Source organism: Halichoerus grypus, chromosome 3 (assembly GCF_964656455.1).
Source record: "Halichoerus grypus chromosome 3, mHalGry1.hap1.1, whole genome shotgun sequence".
NCBI classification, from domain to species: Eukaryota; Metazoa; Chordata; class Mammalia; order Carnivora; family Phocidae; genus Halichoerus; species Halichoerus grypus.
Window position 1 is genome coordinate 40,194,766 of NC_135714.1, and position 16,707 is coordinate 40,211,472.

General features: G+C 36.6%; 1 protein-coding gene across 2 annotated transcripts in view; it reads right to left on the bottom strand.

Annotated features, from left to right (window-relative positions):
* FRYL (FRY like transcription coactivator) overlaps positions 1-16,707 on the bottom strand; it is a 255,835-nt gene that overhangs the window by 172,453 nt on the left and 66,675 nt on the right. The window contains exon 1 of one of the 2 annotated variants that reach the window (XM_036093014.2): positions 2,131-2,187. The exons of the other annotated variant lie outside the window; for it this stretch is intronic. The gene's annotated coding sequence lies outside the window, so the exon portion shown is untranslated. Of the gene's footprint in view, positions 1-2,130; positions 2,188-16,707 lie in introns of those variants that run through there. 2 annotated transcript variants of the gene reach the window in all.

Here is a 16,707-nt window from a genome sequence, read left to right on the forward strand (position 1 = left end):
AGAAACTATAATAGTTGAATAGCCAGAGCATTCTGTAGATACTTCAGAAACGTAAAGACTACTTTAAACCCTCCTTAACATGGCTTCAAAGGATCCAACAGGCCTCTAAGGATTAAGCTATCTGCAAGTACTGCCTTCCAGAACAAAGAATGACAGTCTTTAAAAGAATGTAACAAAATGTAGCTCTCAACAATGTCACATTTACAGTGTCCAGCATCCAATAAAAAATATTTTAAAACTATTAAAAATTACTATTAAATTATCTGTCACGATGTAGGAGAATATGACCCATAAAAATCAGTCAATAGAGATCCAGAAATGACAGAAATGATGGAATTAGCACCTGTGCTCTTTAAAAAGCTATTATAAATAGGCTCAAGGACTTAAAGGAAAAAAAATAAACACAATGAAGAGAAAATAAAAGATATAAGAAGCAGACTCAAATACAACTTTGAAAGATAAAACACACTCTCTATCCATAACAATAAATTCACTAGATGGGACCAACAAAAGATTAGATTTGGGGGAAGAAAAAAAAATCAGTAAACTTGGAGAAATGGAAACAGTAGCTCCAAAGTGAAGTGCAGATGACAAAACAATAAAAAAAAAAAGAATGCTCAAAGCCTCAGTGACCTCTGGAGCAACACCAAACCGTCCAACGTATGTGTAATTGGCATCTGAGAGGAATGAACAGAAAATACTCTTTGAAGAAATAATAAAAACTTTTTAAAACTGAGGAAGACTATAAGCCCACAAATCCAAAACTGTCATCAAACTTCAAGCAAGAATAAATACACACACACAAAAAAAAAACAAAAACAAAAAACCCATGCCAAGGCACACCATAATCAAACTGCTGATAACCAATGACAAAGAGAAAATCTTAAAAGCAGTCAAAGAAAATAATTTACACACAGAGGAAAAAGATAAAAAGTCAACCCAAATGTTTCATCTGAAACTCTACAAGGCACTATCCTGGGCACTGAGTCTCTAAGAGGGGTCTCTGGTTGGTAACACTTCACCCATAACATTGCTGAAAAGCTTAAAGCATGAAACTAATGCCCTATACTTCTATATCCAGTGAAAATAGCTTGCAAAGATATAAGCAAAACTTTTCTGAGACAGAGAAAAGCTGAAAGAATCTGTCACGAACAGATCTGCATACAAAAAAAATGTTAGAGAAGGTTCTTCAGGCAGAAGCAAGATTATACAAAATGAAAACTTGAATTCACACAATTGATGAAGAATGCCAGAATCGGTATATATATGCAGGTAAAGAGACCTTTCATGTCTCATCTTAAATTACTTTAAGTTAATTGACTGCTTAAGGCAGAAGTGGTTAACATACTGTCAGGTTCATAATATACGTAAAAATAAAAAATCTGACTACAATAGTACAAAGGATAGAGGGGAGAAATAGAAGTATAAGATTTTAGGATCTTACATTATACATTAGATTTATGTTATTATTTCAAAGTAGACTGTGATAAGCTGAAATTCATTTTGTAAACTCTGAAGCAACTAGTTTAAAAAAAAAAAAAGTGTTTTAAAAAGCCAATAGTAGAATTACAATACTAAAAAATATACAATTAGTCCAAAAGAAGGCAACAAAAGAGGGGGGAAAAAAACAAGACAGAAGGTACAAATAGAAAATAATAACAAGATACATTTAAGCCCAACCATGTCACTAATTATATTAAATATAAATTATTTAAACACTGGAAGCACCATGCCAAGTGCTAAATGATAATTTAGTGAATAAAACAGATCTTTGTGCCCTTGGGAAGGCTGCACAATGGTGCAGATAAAGAATTTGGATTGGGGGGGGGGGGGAGTCCCCACATACCAACATGCAAATATAAAATTACAAATTGTTGTTAAGGGCTGTAAAGGCAATAGAGTGGGCCTCCTGACATAGAAAACCAGACGAGGCCCTACTGAGTTAGGGTGATCAGGGATGGCCACTCTGAGGGGACAATATCAAATCTCAAATCTGTTCAGCAATGTATCTCCTGAAGAATGAATCTTTATGCTTAAACCCAAAAAGGAAAATAGATTAAAATCAAAGTAACTGTGGCTGACCAAGGATTAGGGTACCAGCATCATACCCACTTTTTTCCTTTCACTTACCTGAGATTTGCAAAGAACCCCTGAAATATCCAGAGGGCTCCAAGAAATACTGAAATCATTAGTTGGATACTGGAGAAGAGTTCTGAGCAGGAACAAGGAGAGACAGACCAGTCGATGGTTAGGTGGAGAATGGGCTTCAGGAGGTTCTCCTGAAGTCTCCTGAATATAAGCTGCTGAGGGGAGAGAAAAAGACTAAAAAAATACATAGTATACTTACAGTAATTAGGAAAAAAGCAATAAAGATGGCAATAAGAGAGATTCCAATTTTTCCTACTAGATACTTCTTGATATATTTGGTGACCAATAGGATAGGGAAAAAAAAGCTGAAATACTCAAAAGTGAACCCTAGGTTTAGGTGACTACATGGATTGTGGCACTGAACATGGAAGAGCCAGATGTAAGTCACATCAAGAGTTTGGGCTCCACCAATCTAAAGTACAAAAGAGATGTCAGGACTAGAGATAAGAAGAGGCTACAGAGACAGAAGGGAAGTAGACAGACCCCCACAAGCTCTCTCTCCATCTTCTCCACTGATGAGGGGGAAAAAATGAATTCATTATTTTCAAGTACCTCCTAGCCAACAATAACCAGAAATTAATGGATTCAGCTGAACTGAGAGAAACAAAACAAAAAAAAGGGGGGGGGAGGGAGAGAGAGAGGGGGACAATAAATCAAATATAGCACTATGAAAGAGCCAACAAAATAAACAAGTCAGTAATGAAGGGAATCTGCTCCTGAAACGGACCAGAATTCCATCTAGGTTTCTGGATAAAAAGGTTTCAGGTTACGTCCACATTAACTGCTTACTTTAGAAATGTAAATCAAGTTTCTGAATTAATAGTTACAGCTATAAAAGGATTTCTAATAGAAGTTCTATACAAATGTCACAGATTGGCCCAATGCATCAATATATTCACAAATTAGCAACATAAAATCTGTGAAGAAGCATTTTTAACTATACTCTATAATTTTGGGAGTGGCTACCTATGCAGCAATTATATTACTTGTGTATTCTGTAAGGTGCAATTACTGTTACCTTCCCGACACGGGGTATTTATTAATAGACCAACTTGTTCCTAGCTTTTGGTTTAAGTTATTTTTATGTTTCACATATTTTTAAAAATTGCTTCCTCTGCTTAAAATGAAACAGTCCAGACCCTGTAATCATACTTTCTTCCTTGCCGTCACAAACCATACCAATTTGCTATTATTTGGCTCAGTGCTAAGATACTATTATTTCTTGAATAAAAAAAATGTTTATGAATATATTTAAAATTCTTGAGATCCTTATCTGGACATGAGAAATTATTTTCAATCGTCTGAAATAATTTTTGAAGATACTGTTAATAAAAACCCAGATTTAAAATTTTCCAGGGATGCCTATCTGGCTCAGTCGGAAGAGCGTGTGACTCTTGATCTCTGGGTCGTTGAGTTTGAGCCCTTCATTAGGTATAGAGATTGCTTGAAATAAATAAAACTTTAAAAAATAATTAAAAAAATAGGGGCACCTGGGTGGCTCAGTTGGTTAAGAGTCTGCCTTCGGCTCAGGTCATGATCCCAGGGTCCTGGGATCGAGTCCCACATTGGTCTCCGTGCTCAGTGAGGAGTCTGCTTCTCTCTCTGCCTCTGCCACTCTCTTTCCCTCTCTCTCTCTCTGACAAATAAATAAAACCTTTAAAAATAATAATAGGGGCGCCTGGGTGGCTCAGTCGTTAAGCTTCTGTCTTCAGCTCAGGTCATGATCCCAGGGTCCTGGGATCGAGCCCCGTGTCAGGCTCCCTGCTCAGCGGGGAGCCTGCTTCTCCCTCTCCCCCTGCTTGTGTTCCCTCTCTCGCTGTGTCTCTCTCTGTCAAATAAATAAAATCTTTAAAATAAATAAATAAATAAATAAAAATAATTTTAAAAATAAAAATAAAATTTTCCATTCAAAAAGCTACTTATCAGATTTGTATTTTTATAATACACATAATGTATATTCACTGCCTCCCAAAAAACTAGAATTGTTAGTACTAAGATACTTGTGTGCTAAAAATGGCATAAATATATATTATTATCAATAATCAATATCTATTATTCAATATATCAATATATATATTATTATTATATATTATCAATATATATTATTCAGATGTATTGGGAAGAAAAGAGTATTATATGCATTATAATAGGTCAATCCTACTGGCAAAGGATAGATAAAATTCTATAAGCTATGAATAGGGTGAACACAAAATGACCAAAGCCAGACTTTTTTGAGCACAAAAGTAGGTCCTATCAATGACATGCCAGAACAGAGTCTAAACCACAACTGGCCAGGGTCTACGGAGACCTATGGTCACTGTATCCATGAAGCACCCATTACCAAGTAAAGGCTCACTATTTCCTGCCAACACTCGCCTTTCTGGATTTTTCCTACACTGCATGTAAGTTTTCAGTCAACTACAAATTTTTATCATTAACAAAGGGGTGAGTCAGAAAGGCTGCCATCAAGTAGAAGGGTCGAAACCAGAAGAGGAAAGAAGGTGTCAATAAACTGCACAGGGAACCAAATGGACAGACAAAAAACCCACACTTAGCAAGCAGAATACCAGTGGGGGTGGGAAGAAAAGATGAAGAGATTGTCCAGTAGAATTAAATGGGCAAGCCTAAAACACAGAAAAATATTTATGCATGGGTCACCTTAACATATACTGCATTAAAAGGAATTTGGAAAAACCTGCCTTCATAATCTTCTTTAAAGCCCGACTCTAAACCCAGTAAATCAGAACCCATATTTTTATAAGTTCCCTAGGTCATTCTCAAGCACATTAAAGTTTAAGAAGAGCTACTTTAAAATATACTAATATTTTTATTTTTAAATATACTATTATCTTGCTTATGCCATTTTTAGCACACAAGTATACTCATTTAAAAATAGAGATTGGAAGGGGCACCTGGGTGGCTCAGTAGGTTAAGCATCCGACTCTTGACCTAAGCTCAGGTCTTGATCTCAGGGTTGTAAGTTCAAGCCCCACATTGGGCTCCATGCTGGGTGTGGAGCCTACTTTAAAAAAAAAAAAAAAGAGAGAGAGAGTAGGAAAATTCAGAGGCCTAAAAAATAAATTTTCTGTATTTCTTACAAAGAATGTTTCAGAGTTTTTTTTTTAAAGTTTCTTTATCAAGTAGACTAGAAATATATACGGGGCTTACGCTTCTTGAGAAAAGTATAAGAGATCATCACACAGCTTACCTAGTCTTAAATCATTCTTTAAAAACAGAAAAAGCTATCAAAAATTTAAGAAAAACAAGATTTTAGGATTTAGTTAAGATGACTATAATTTACATCTGTAATAATTAAGTTATTTTGGGTTATGTTTAACAATTTAAATGAATAAATCAAATGATGGAATGTTCACTTTGCTGATATAGAATTTAGAAAAATATAATTCTAAGCCACCAGACTGATCCTCATCTTAACTGCCATCTTTCTACAAAGAATCACCTGAGATTATCTACTTACCTTTATAGCTAATTTATTCTTTTAAATAACAATAAAAAAAATGGCTAGGTTTATTAAATTTAATGATTAAAACAGACAAAGTGTGTATTCTATCCACATATGTAGTTAGATGGAGTGAGAGATGGGTGGAAGGTATAGAGCCTAAAGGAAGGAGAGTGAGTTCCAATGTGGAAAGACCATAAACAAAACGATTGATAAAAGTGACCATTCCAGAACTCAGCAGGACACTAAGGGCATACGGGAAATGTAATAAAGCCAACAATTGTTAACTTTAAAGAATAAACCATCTGGCCTTCCACAAACAGTCGGTGAGTCACAGGTTTTTTTTTAAACTGGAGAGACTTTAAAGATCACGTAACATAATCCATTAAATTTTAGATAAGACAGCTGAAGCCCAGCGAGCACAAGTGACACAGTTGGATCCTGAATTGAATCAACAAATATTTATTGAACACCTACTATGGATAAAACACTATTCAGAGGGCTGTAGAAAATACAAGTAAGTATAACATTAGATGCCTTCCGTTCTCTGCTTCCCAGGTAAGTTACTCACATGGAGCCCTCTGATGTTAGCAATATTCTTTTCTATATTCTAGTTTAGGGGTTTGAACACTTCGGCCCACAGGCCAGATCTGGTTCATAGCCTATTTTTGTAAGTAGAGTTTTACGGGAACACAGCCGTGCACATTCATCTGCATATCGTCTGGGCCCCTTCGGCTCTAGGAAGTCAGAGCTAAGTAGCTGGGGCAGAGATGTGCAGCCTGCAAAACCTAAAATATTTACTATCTGGCCCTTTACAGAAAAGGTTTGCCGACCTATGTTCTAGATCACTGTCTGCACGATTTGAGGATTTTGTTTGGGGTTTCTGGTTGGTCTGTTTTCATTTTGAAGCTACTGGAAGGTTAGTTTTGCCTCAGGAGCCACGGCCTACTGAACACTGTACTAGATGGTTTTGAAGGAAAACCTGGTGGGCTAAATATGGCAACTGACAACAGCTCTCAGGAACAAGTAAAGACTTGCTCTGGGACATGGAGGACAAGAACCAAAGGCGAGAGGACTCTAAAATCCAACCAACATCTACTAACTGCTTCCTAAGTACCTGCCATGGGGCTAAGCTCTGGGGGCTCCCCACATAGGTAAGATCAACTCTGTTCACAAAGAACTCACCATCTGGTAAAAAGAAACAATACTTTTACATTAAATGGAATAACAGAAGCTAGTGGACAACGAGTTTGAGTCCTGACACAAAGAGTAATTAACTGAGGCTGAGGGTGAGGGAAAAGATTTAAACCCAAGGATAGCCACGCAGAGACCTCGGTGGCCCCCACAGAGCTGCAGATCCGGGACATGGCCAGGACTGGAAGCTGAGTCCACGGTTGTCTCAATCCAAAGGCTCCTGCTTGTACATGGGTGGAGTTAACCTTTGGCCCATACGCTGCTTCCCGAACTCCTTTTATAGCACACTTTATTTTTTGTTTAACTTTTCCAGTATATTCCTTTAGTTACATTTTAAACTTACATTCAGCTTTAGTCATCTGTACCTATTTTTACTGTGCTTGTTTTTAACCTCGTCTTCATTGTTTCCTTAATATCTTCCGATATAGATATTATTTATCCTCTTATTCACCTTTTTATGCCTTTATTATTTCAATATATTTTGCCTAATATTTATTTAGTTATATATTTTTCTTACCTACGTCATTTCAACTATTTTATCCTAGATGTAATACCTTCAATTGAGAGGAAGAATTGTAATATTTTAACAACTAGTATCAAACACAACCAGTACCCAGTGGGGGAGTATCAGTTCTGTGATTAGGAAACAGCACAGTAAATGGGGAGGGGGGGGCGGAGACTATTCCAGGCCCCCTTAAAAAGGGAGACAGATGCATCTTTACTTCAATTAAGTTTCTTGCAAATCCTTTCTAAAGGCCAAGGAAGTAAAACCCTGACCCCAACTCAAGCCATACTTAACTGTGCCAATAAAAAAAAAAAATAAACATCCACGTGAGGAGACAGTCTAAAATGATCTTTCTTATGAAGTGTTAGACTAACTTTAAAAACAACCAAGAGAGGGACACCTGGGTGGCTCAGTCGGTTAAGCGTCTGCCTTCGGCTCAGGTCATGATCCCAGGGTCCTGGGATCGAGCCCCGCATCGGGCTCCCTGCTCGGCGGGAGGCCTGCTTCTCCCTCTCCCACTCCCCCTGCTTCTGTTCCCTCTCTCGCTGTGTCTCTCTCTGCCAAATAAATAAAATCTTAAAAAATAAATAAATAATTAAAAACAAAACAACAACAACAACAAAAAACTAACCACAAGGAAGTACAAGGTCACGCTGCTGCACTAACTTCCAAAAACCTTTGTATCTGCATCCTCCAATCATTTGGCGGTGGTTATCCGGAGGAGCACACACATTGCGGACCAAGAAGGGAGCACAGGAAAAAGTGCCTCAGCCCCAGCTCCTGTGAACTATCATGCCGCTATAAATCACAAGTTTTTGGAATTAGGCACAATAAAAGACCTAGATCCAAATTCCTAGACTATTTTCTAGGATGCAATGATCCAAGGATAAATTCTCGTTAGACATGATTCATCTACCTCCAAGTCAAAACTCCAAAACTTCTCGTAAATAATGAAAGCCACCGTGTATTAAACTACGTGTCAATTCTGCTGCCATTTTTTTTTTAATAATCTCAAAAACAATGCTACAAAAGAAGCTATCATTCAAATGGAGAGGTGAGGTTAACTGGCCGAGAGAGATGAAGGACACATAGCCAGTCACCACGCGAGCTCAGCTCAGCTCCGTCTGGATCAAGGCCCACTCGGCTCCTTTCACGGTCCTCCACTGCCTCTTTCCTGTCGCTGCTGGGGGTCTTGCCGATAGCTCGATCACGAGAATTCTCACAGATGCAGAGAAGGCGTGACTAGAACACGCAACAAGGCTTCTACGTCCTCCGATGACTGCAGCCTGAGAAGTGCTCCAAAGGCTCTCTCAAGGCAGGGACGCTGCTGGATTTCATGACACTATGAAAGCCCAATGCTTCCAAATCCCACTTGTATGAGCAAGAAAAATTCCTGAACTCCTTCACATATTTACACAAAGTATCATTTGGGTCAGGCCAGAAATTCCATAGCAGACGGATTATTCTTTGGAGCTCAGGTTCTTCCCAGACATTGCCTTTCCCACCATCCTTTTTATCACATTTGAATTCCATACGATTCTCCCATCTCCTTAGGTCTGTTCTCTACCAGCAGAAGTGTCAGAAGAAAACCTCATCTCTGTGTTCTCCCACGACCTCCTCTAAACTCTCTATTAATAGTCCAGTCTCTGAAGAAGACTTCAATCACTCTTTACCCATCTCATTCCTTTCTAAACTGGCCTGCCACGCTACTCTGCTACCCAATACAGGGCGTATCAAACAAAAATGAGCTATTCTGGAGATATAAAATCTGACCATGGAGAGCAACGGTTTTGCAAAAAACAAAACTGGAAAAATCACTTATTAAGGAAATCCAGTCAGTAACAGCACCCCCTTTTCTTTACTAGTCAAATACAGATAGCAGCCTTCAAAACTCAACCAAGAGGGACGCCTGGGTGGCTCAGTCAGTTAAGCATCTGCCTTCAGCTCAGGTCATGATCCCAGGGTCCTGGGATCGAGTTCGGCTCCCTGCTCAGCAGGGAGCCTGCCTCCCCCTCTGCCTGCCGCTCCCCCCTCCCCCGCTTGTGCTCGCTCTGACAAATAAAATCTAAAAAAAATTTAAATAAATTAAAAAATAAAACTCAACCAAGAGGTATTTGGAATTTTATACTAAGTGCTACATTCTGCTTTGTCCCTGCTAGTGAGCTGTGCCGAATACCTCAAGAGAAGTATACCAGTATACTATTTAAATGTTTATTATCCCATGGAGTCATTAACACTTTGTAATAAAATGGAATGGCATCCCAATGTGTGCCTCTTAATGGTTTTTGTAAAACTCACATGAAACGGCTATTCACTTCATCAGCTTATGTAACCAGAGTGTTATAAAAATAATTATCAACTGCTCATTAAAGCCAAACACAGGGTCTCAAAGAGTAATGCTTTATTTTGGAACTAAAGTTTCTTCCTATTGAAATATAGCTCTTAATTAAAATGAAATCACCCCCCCCAAAAAGGGTATGTACTTTAGTGGCACAATTAAACTTGACAGATGCCCTACTCTTTAAAAAAATATATTTCATACATAAAGATTTGAAAATCTCAGACACTGCAGCAAGATGGAGTACAAGGAACAAGTGCCTGACTTTAAAGCCACGGCTACCACTTAGGAGCTAAAAGACCTCAAATAATTCGCTTAAGCCCCTCTGAAGTTTTAAAACTTCGTACAACAACCTATATCTCACAAGGTTTGCAGGAGGACTTAGAGAACATTTTCTCCTTCAACCAGTCCCTCATTGAGCAACTATTATGTTTCAGGTCCTGGAACACATCAGTAGGCAGAGTCTATGCTCAACTTACTTTCTATCTGGGGTATGCACTAAATAAGTAGACAAAATTAAGTTATTGGTAAAACAAGAAAACAGTGGCCAGAATACAGAGGTGCTCAAAAGTTTCTTCCATCCTTAATGTTGATATATACTCAGTTCTGTTCAATCATCTCTGTTCCTGGCAATTATACAGTCAATCTTATAACGTATTTACACTTATTCTTGACTCCAAAGAGAAAATTAAGGTTGATTCCATCAGAATAAAAATAACCCAATCTTGGAGATGCAAGGACTTTGCAGCTGTCACAATAGAAGCCTGTGGAAACACACTGCCTGATTCTTAGGATCTGACTCATGACTATGCCTAATAGTCACTGTTCTTCAGTGACTGGACAACATGGTAGTATATTCTCAATCAGTGAAGGGCATTTTCTCCCCACCAACTTTTATGCCTGAAGATAGATATCATTTATGCCAATTCTACCAATATTTATCAGTGAAATCAGTCTATGACCACATGATTAGGACTCTTCACCAAAAATATATGGATAGTTAAGCATGTTAGGAATAAGATTACATACCATGAACATCTTGATTCCTTTTTTCTTTTTTTTTTTTTTTTTTTTTTTTTTAAAGATTTTATTTATTTATTTGACAGAGAGAGACACAGCGAGAGAGGGAACACAAGCAGGGGGAGTGGGAGAGGGAGAAGCAGGCTTCCTGCGGAGCCGGGAGCCCGATGTGGGGCTCGATCCCAGGACCCTGGGATCATGACCTGAGCCGAAGGCAGACGCTTAACAACTGAGCCACCCAGGCGCCCCAATTCCTTTTTTCCATTAAGGAAGTTGGGACAGAAAATAAACAATTTACTTCTTTAACAAAACTGCAACATTACACAACTATATACAGCAGAGTTCCTTTACTATAAATTACAACGGTTAGCTAATCATCTAATCAAAAAGCTCCATTAAAGATGGAATCAGGGGAAACAATGATCAATAGGTCCACTAAAGGTTTTAACTTAAAATATAAAATCCATGATTTATTCCCTAGCATTTTGATATAGTGCCAAGTCCCTAAGGTGAATTTGCTGATCACAGCATTGTCTGCCTTGCCTAAAGTCCAACCTATCTACATCGTCTATGATTCCCAATTTCAATTTCTTCAAAGTGGAAAGGGAAGTTGAAGGTATCTGAGGAGAAAACCCTTCTGATCTTACACACTTCTCCGATCTACATGTAATTCAAACGCCCCCCCCCTTTTTTTTAGGAATTGACTTTTATGGAGTCTGACCAAAGCAGTCAACCTTGTTTACACCAAAACAACCCCTTCTTTTCAGTCTCATACTTCACTGAATTATGTAATACCTAATTAAGTTACATGATCACAATTACAAGCATAACTGGCATAAACAGGTTTGGCTTAAAACACAGCCAACTCTTGGTAAGCCCACACAATTTAACCTGTTGGGTGCAAAAATGGTGGGAAAGGCTTTGGACAGTGCACAGTGTACCACAGGCATTTGTTAAGATATTTTACAGAGAAACAAAGGATCTCCGGTAAATCCAGTGAGTTGAGAATTTCTACAAAATTCTTAAAACATTAAGTTAACTTAATATTTAGTGGAAAAATGAAAAAATTGATCAAAAGCAAAGAAAAATGTTCAAAATATCAACCCTGCAAATACCTCAAAATTCTATGCATATTTTTGTTAAGGAAACCCTATGCATCCATAAAAACTTCTGGAGTTATAAGTAGTAGCAGGTAAATTTCTATATATTGCAGACTAGCTTATTCTCAATTGATTCTCTCACAAAAGTATAGTTATCTACCCATTTTACAATCTTGTCTAACATCCCCTAGAAATCACACCTCCCATTTTGAATTAACAAGTAAATAAGTTGGCAACAGATCCAAGTACAAAGCTATGAGAGGTCACCCTAGTCTCTCTCTAAAAGAATAGTTCCTTCTTTGCATTAGTGATATGAAATCTCTTCATAGTCTTCATTTCTCCTTTCATTGCATGAACAAAACTGTAACACCCCTTAGAAGAACTGTACCCAGTCATATTTGCATGACTTCTGGCTAAAGTACTGCATTATCTCTATCCCAGAACCACCAGTAAACAGGAAGTAAAATTCATTCAAGCTGAGTTCGAAGCAACCTATTTGCACATTGCTGTGAATCATGTGTGTCTTATTCTTATGTACGATATAAATTTAGTATCAAATCTTGAGATTCAAGAAGAAGGAATTTGATCAGTAAATTTAAATTTAAGAACCAAACATTTTAAGACCGAATCTCTGTACAGAAATTGCCTAAGAAGTCCTGTCAATTAATTTTAAGTCACTCCACCACGAAGCTGAATTTTATTCCTGAAGAGAAAAACCGGGCAAGAGTTATTCTGCAAAAAACTTGAGGCCTCTGAAATTTCAGACAACAGATTCTTCAGTACTCCATGATTCTGCTTTGCTTTGACCGTGATTGGTAAAAAGAAAGATACTATAGAAAATTCTTAATCATTAACTTGAGTGTTTATTTGCAAATTAACAAATTACAAATCTGATTGTTACACTTTTTTTGAGAGAGAGAGAGCACACCAGTGGGGGGAGGGGCAGAAGGAGAGGAAGAGAGAATCTCAAGCAGGCTCCACACTCAGTGCAGAGCCCGATGCAGGGCTTGATCTCAAGACCCTGAGATCATGACCAAGCAGAAATCAAGAGTCAGACGTGTAACCAACTGAGCCGCCTACATGCCCCTAATTATCTATCACACTTTATAATATGTGTGCTATGTTCAAAAAGGTGTAAGATAGTCTTTAAATTAAAAAAAAAAAGAGTCCTATTAAACTAATGGGCATAGCATATTACATTTAAGCATCAAGTCTAACCATACTGTTCATGGCACAGTAAAGAAAACCAAATGATTCAAGAGTGAAAGTTAAAGGAAAGGTAAATTTTTAATAACTTAAATAACTGCACATATAAATATATTAATATGTTTCACATACACATACACTGCTGAACAAAAAACTAAGGGCTGAACAACTTACAGATTTTAATTTAAGACACACTAATCCATCAGCAGCCTCACCTCTACGTCATCCACCCAAGTAAGTGAAGAGCATGAAAAATGACTTCTCACCAGTACATTGTAAATGACAACATATATTTCTTCTTAAAACTTAAAAGCTCCTTCTCCTTTCTTTTACATAATTGATATTTTTAAAACAAAATATATGGTTTCTCATAAACATGACCTTATTTTTTAAGCTGACAAGAAAAAGTGTTAGGAAGAATACAAAAAAACAGGGACACCCCCTGCCCTGGGGAGCTTAAATTGAGAAATTTTTGAAAGGTTATTTGGCATTGTTTATCAAAATTTAAAATGCACAGAAATTTATACTGAGAAGTAATCATACAAAAGTATAAAGTGATATACCAAGGGATATTTATTACATAATTATTTTTAATAACTAAAAATTGAAATCATTCTAAATGTTCATCAATAAGACACTGATTGAATAAATTATTATATCCACACAATGGAGAGCATTTTAAGTGAGACAGAAAGATGTTTAGGATATATTAAATGAAAACGCAAGTATCAGAACAGTTTGGATAGTAAATCTCATTATTAAATTCTACAAATAAAAATGTGTATGTGCCTATTAAAATATGCATAGAAAACAGCTATAAAAATATATATCAAATTTGTATGGGGTTTACAGAAACTCTCTTCTTTCTACTAAATATTAATTTATATGAGCCTGTATTTATTCCCTAAGATTAAAAAGCTCATACAGAACATTTTAAAGTGTTTTAGTCAAAAATGTAAAAACTTAAAGCATTTTTCCCTCTTCTTCCTAAAGGATTTTCCTGTCTTTTAATATTTGCTAATTACTATACGCAAAACTGATTTTTCTCCTAATACATAATAACTATCTTCCTCTCAGACTTTAAAAGGTGTTAAATTCAATTTTGCAGGACTATGGGAAACAAAGACACTAGGACACAAAATAATAATTATATTCAAGATGTGACTTTGACATTTTACCCCAAATATCTACTATCTTCAGAACAAAAGAATGGGATATATATTTTTTTTTTCCTAAGAATGGGATATATTTTTTGAACAAAATTTAAGTGGCTTCTATAGTGATAGATAAAATTCATATCTTAATTTTCATTTACATATCCCATAGGTTGTACCAATAGCATTTTTTCAGTAAGTATAACACTTATTCATCAAAATATTTTCCAAAGATCGCCAAACTTTTTCTTTTATTAATGGCTTTAATCTTGATTTATAGCATCAATATTTCTTCATCTAAACTCAAAACAACAATTTTGATACTAAAAAATTTTAGATCAAATATTCATCTACTATATTGAACATTTTTAATGTTTAAACTTGATTTTCAAAATAAAGATATATGCTCACTAGACCATACTTGTAAAAATAATTTTACTTTCCTAAAATATTTTAAAGAATTGAAAATCATACATCTTTACTTTACCTAGTTGTTGATGTGGGTATCTGTCATATTTACTGTGGCAGACATGGATTCCATCTTTCTCATCTACAATCTTCTCTGAGGAAAGCACACTAAGACGTCTCATCTTAAGTAATCTTGGGGAGCCTTCCCGAAAACTATCTCTGGTATCCAAAACCACATCTCCCGAAAGAATGGGAGGAATGACTCTCTTTAAAAAATCCATTGTAAGGTTCTTCTGCATTACTAGACCCACAAGCACATGGAAAGGTGCTTGCACCCACTTCCTGATGAGAAGGTAAGGTGCACTATTCGTGTAAAATAGCAAGGAAATGTCATGTGAACGGAGGTGGTGCTAAACGCCAGCAGGTCAACTGTCAGCTGTTCTGAAGCTGATTTTTAAGACATTTGCTGTTCACACTGATAACAAACCAAACAGTTCCAGCCCATGAAACCGCACTTCGTTCATACACAGACGTACACGTACATGTACAGTGGGTGTTAACAGCAATATGGAGACGATAAAATGTTTAGCATCCACTTGGTTTAACATTTAGACTTTGAAAATCTAAGCTGTGATCATGTTAAGACAAATTTACTTTCCTTTGGGGCGTGTCTTACTTTTAAAGAAACTTACAACTGAAATGCAAAACAGTAACTTGTATTCAAAAGATAATTCTAATCATTCTGAAAATTCACTGAGACCTCAGAAACATCAAGTTTTGTGGGACATTAAAAACAGTAATTTAAAACTTTATACTGTATTGTGAATATTCCAATGTACTTGTAAACACACAACAAAACTCAGTACAATCAATGGTAATTATCAATAGTAGCAATGAAAACTTTAGCACGAATTACCCCCCAAAAAAAAGATTGATAATTTAAAAATATATGGATCTAAAGAAGATAAAATTGAAGAATTTAAAGTATAAATATTTAGTTCTATAAACCCAGTAATCAACCTTACAGAATTTAATTCCAAATAACTGAGCATTCTACTAAATATTTTCAAATAGCAAAAGTAGCTGATCCTACTGCCTTAATGTAGTCCAGAAGTATGACAAAATATGTCATTGAAAGGTGCCTACATTAAGACTTTGAGAACTGAAATTAGTATCTTCTTTTCTCCTTTCCTTTGCCTGCCCTCTGGTGGGAGTACAAAGTGAGCAAGAAGGAAATAAACAGAAGGATCAGCTAAGGAGTAAACTCCCTACGTAATCCAATTTATCACTTTGAAGGATATACATTTTAATAATAAAAAAACAAATCTGACTCAGTGAAACACAAGCACACTCTCATTCTTCTAATACTCAACATGAAGAAAATAATTTACATATTTTAAAAGATGAAGCATAAAAGAGTCTATATAGATAGCAGGAAAAATTGTAATGCAAAGGGGCGCCTAGGTGGCTTAGGTAGTTAAGTGTCTGCCTTTGGCTCAGGTCATGATCCCAGGGTCCTGGGATGAAGCCCTGCATCCCTGCCCAGCGGGGAGTCTCCTTTTCCCTCTCCCTCTGCCACTCCCCAGGCTCGTGTGCGCACGCACGCTCTCGCGCGCACTCTCTCTCTCAAATAAATAAATAAAATCTTAAAAGAAAAATTGTAATGTAAAAACAAGCAAAGTTCTGGTTCTGAATTGCTAAGTGTTTAATCCTCATTCTTCTACCACATTAATTGTGAAGTCAATTATTTTTTATTCCATTCATTTAAAAGATTAATTGAAGGTCCTCTACATGTAAAGCAGTAATATATTATTAAGGTTCAGGGAAAATTTAGAGGACTTATTAATGCATATCCTGTCTCAGGGAATCCTGCAGTAAAAATGAAGGAAAAACAAGGAAATCAAATGAAAGACTTAAATTTCTTACCCTAAGGCAGGACCATACTTCCTAGAAAACAATGTTGACTTTTTAAAAAAAGCTCCTAAGAAGTGGATGTTCTCTTAACCCTTGAGCATAAAAGGATAAAAACTCTCACCTGAACAGCCTATTCCCCACACAGAAAAAAGCAACTGGCTGGAACCCTAATCTGTACACCTTGAGAGCTGAGAAGCTATTGCTATGTCTTCCAGGGTCTTCCCCCCCCCATAGATAGGATCACATATTCTTTATAACTT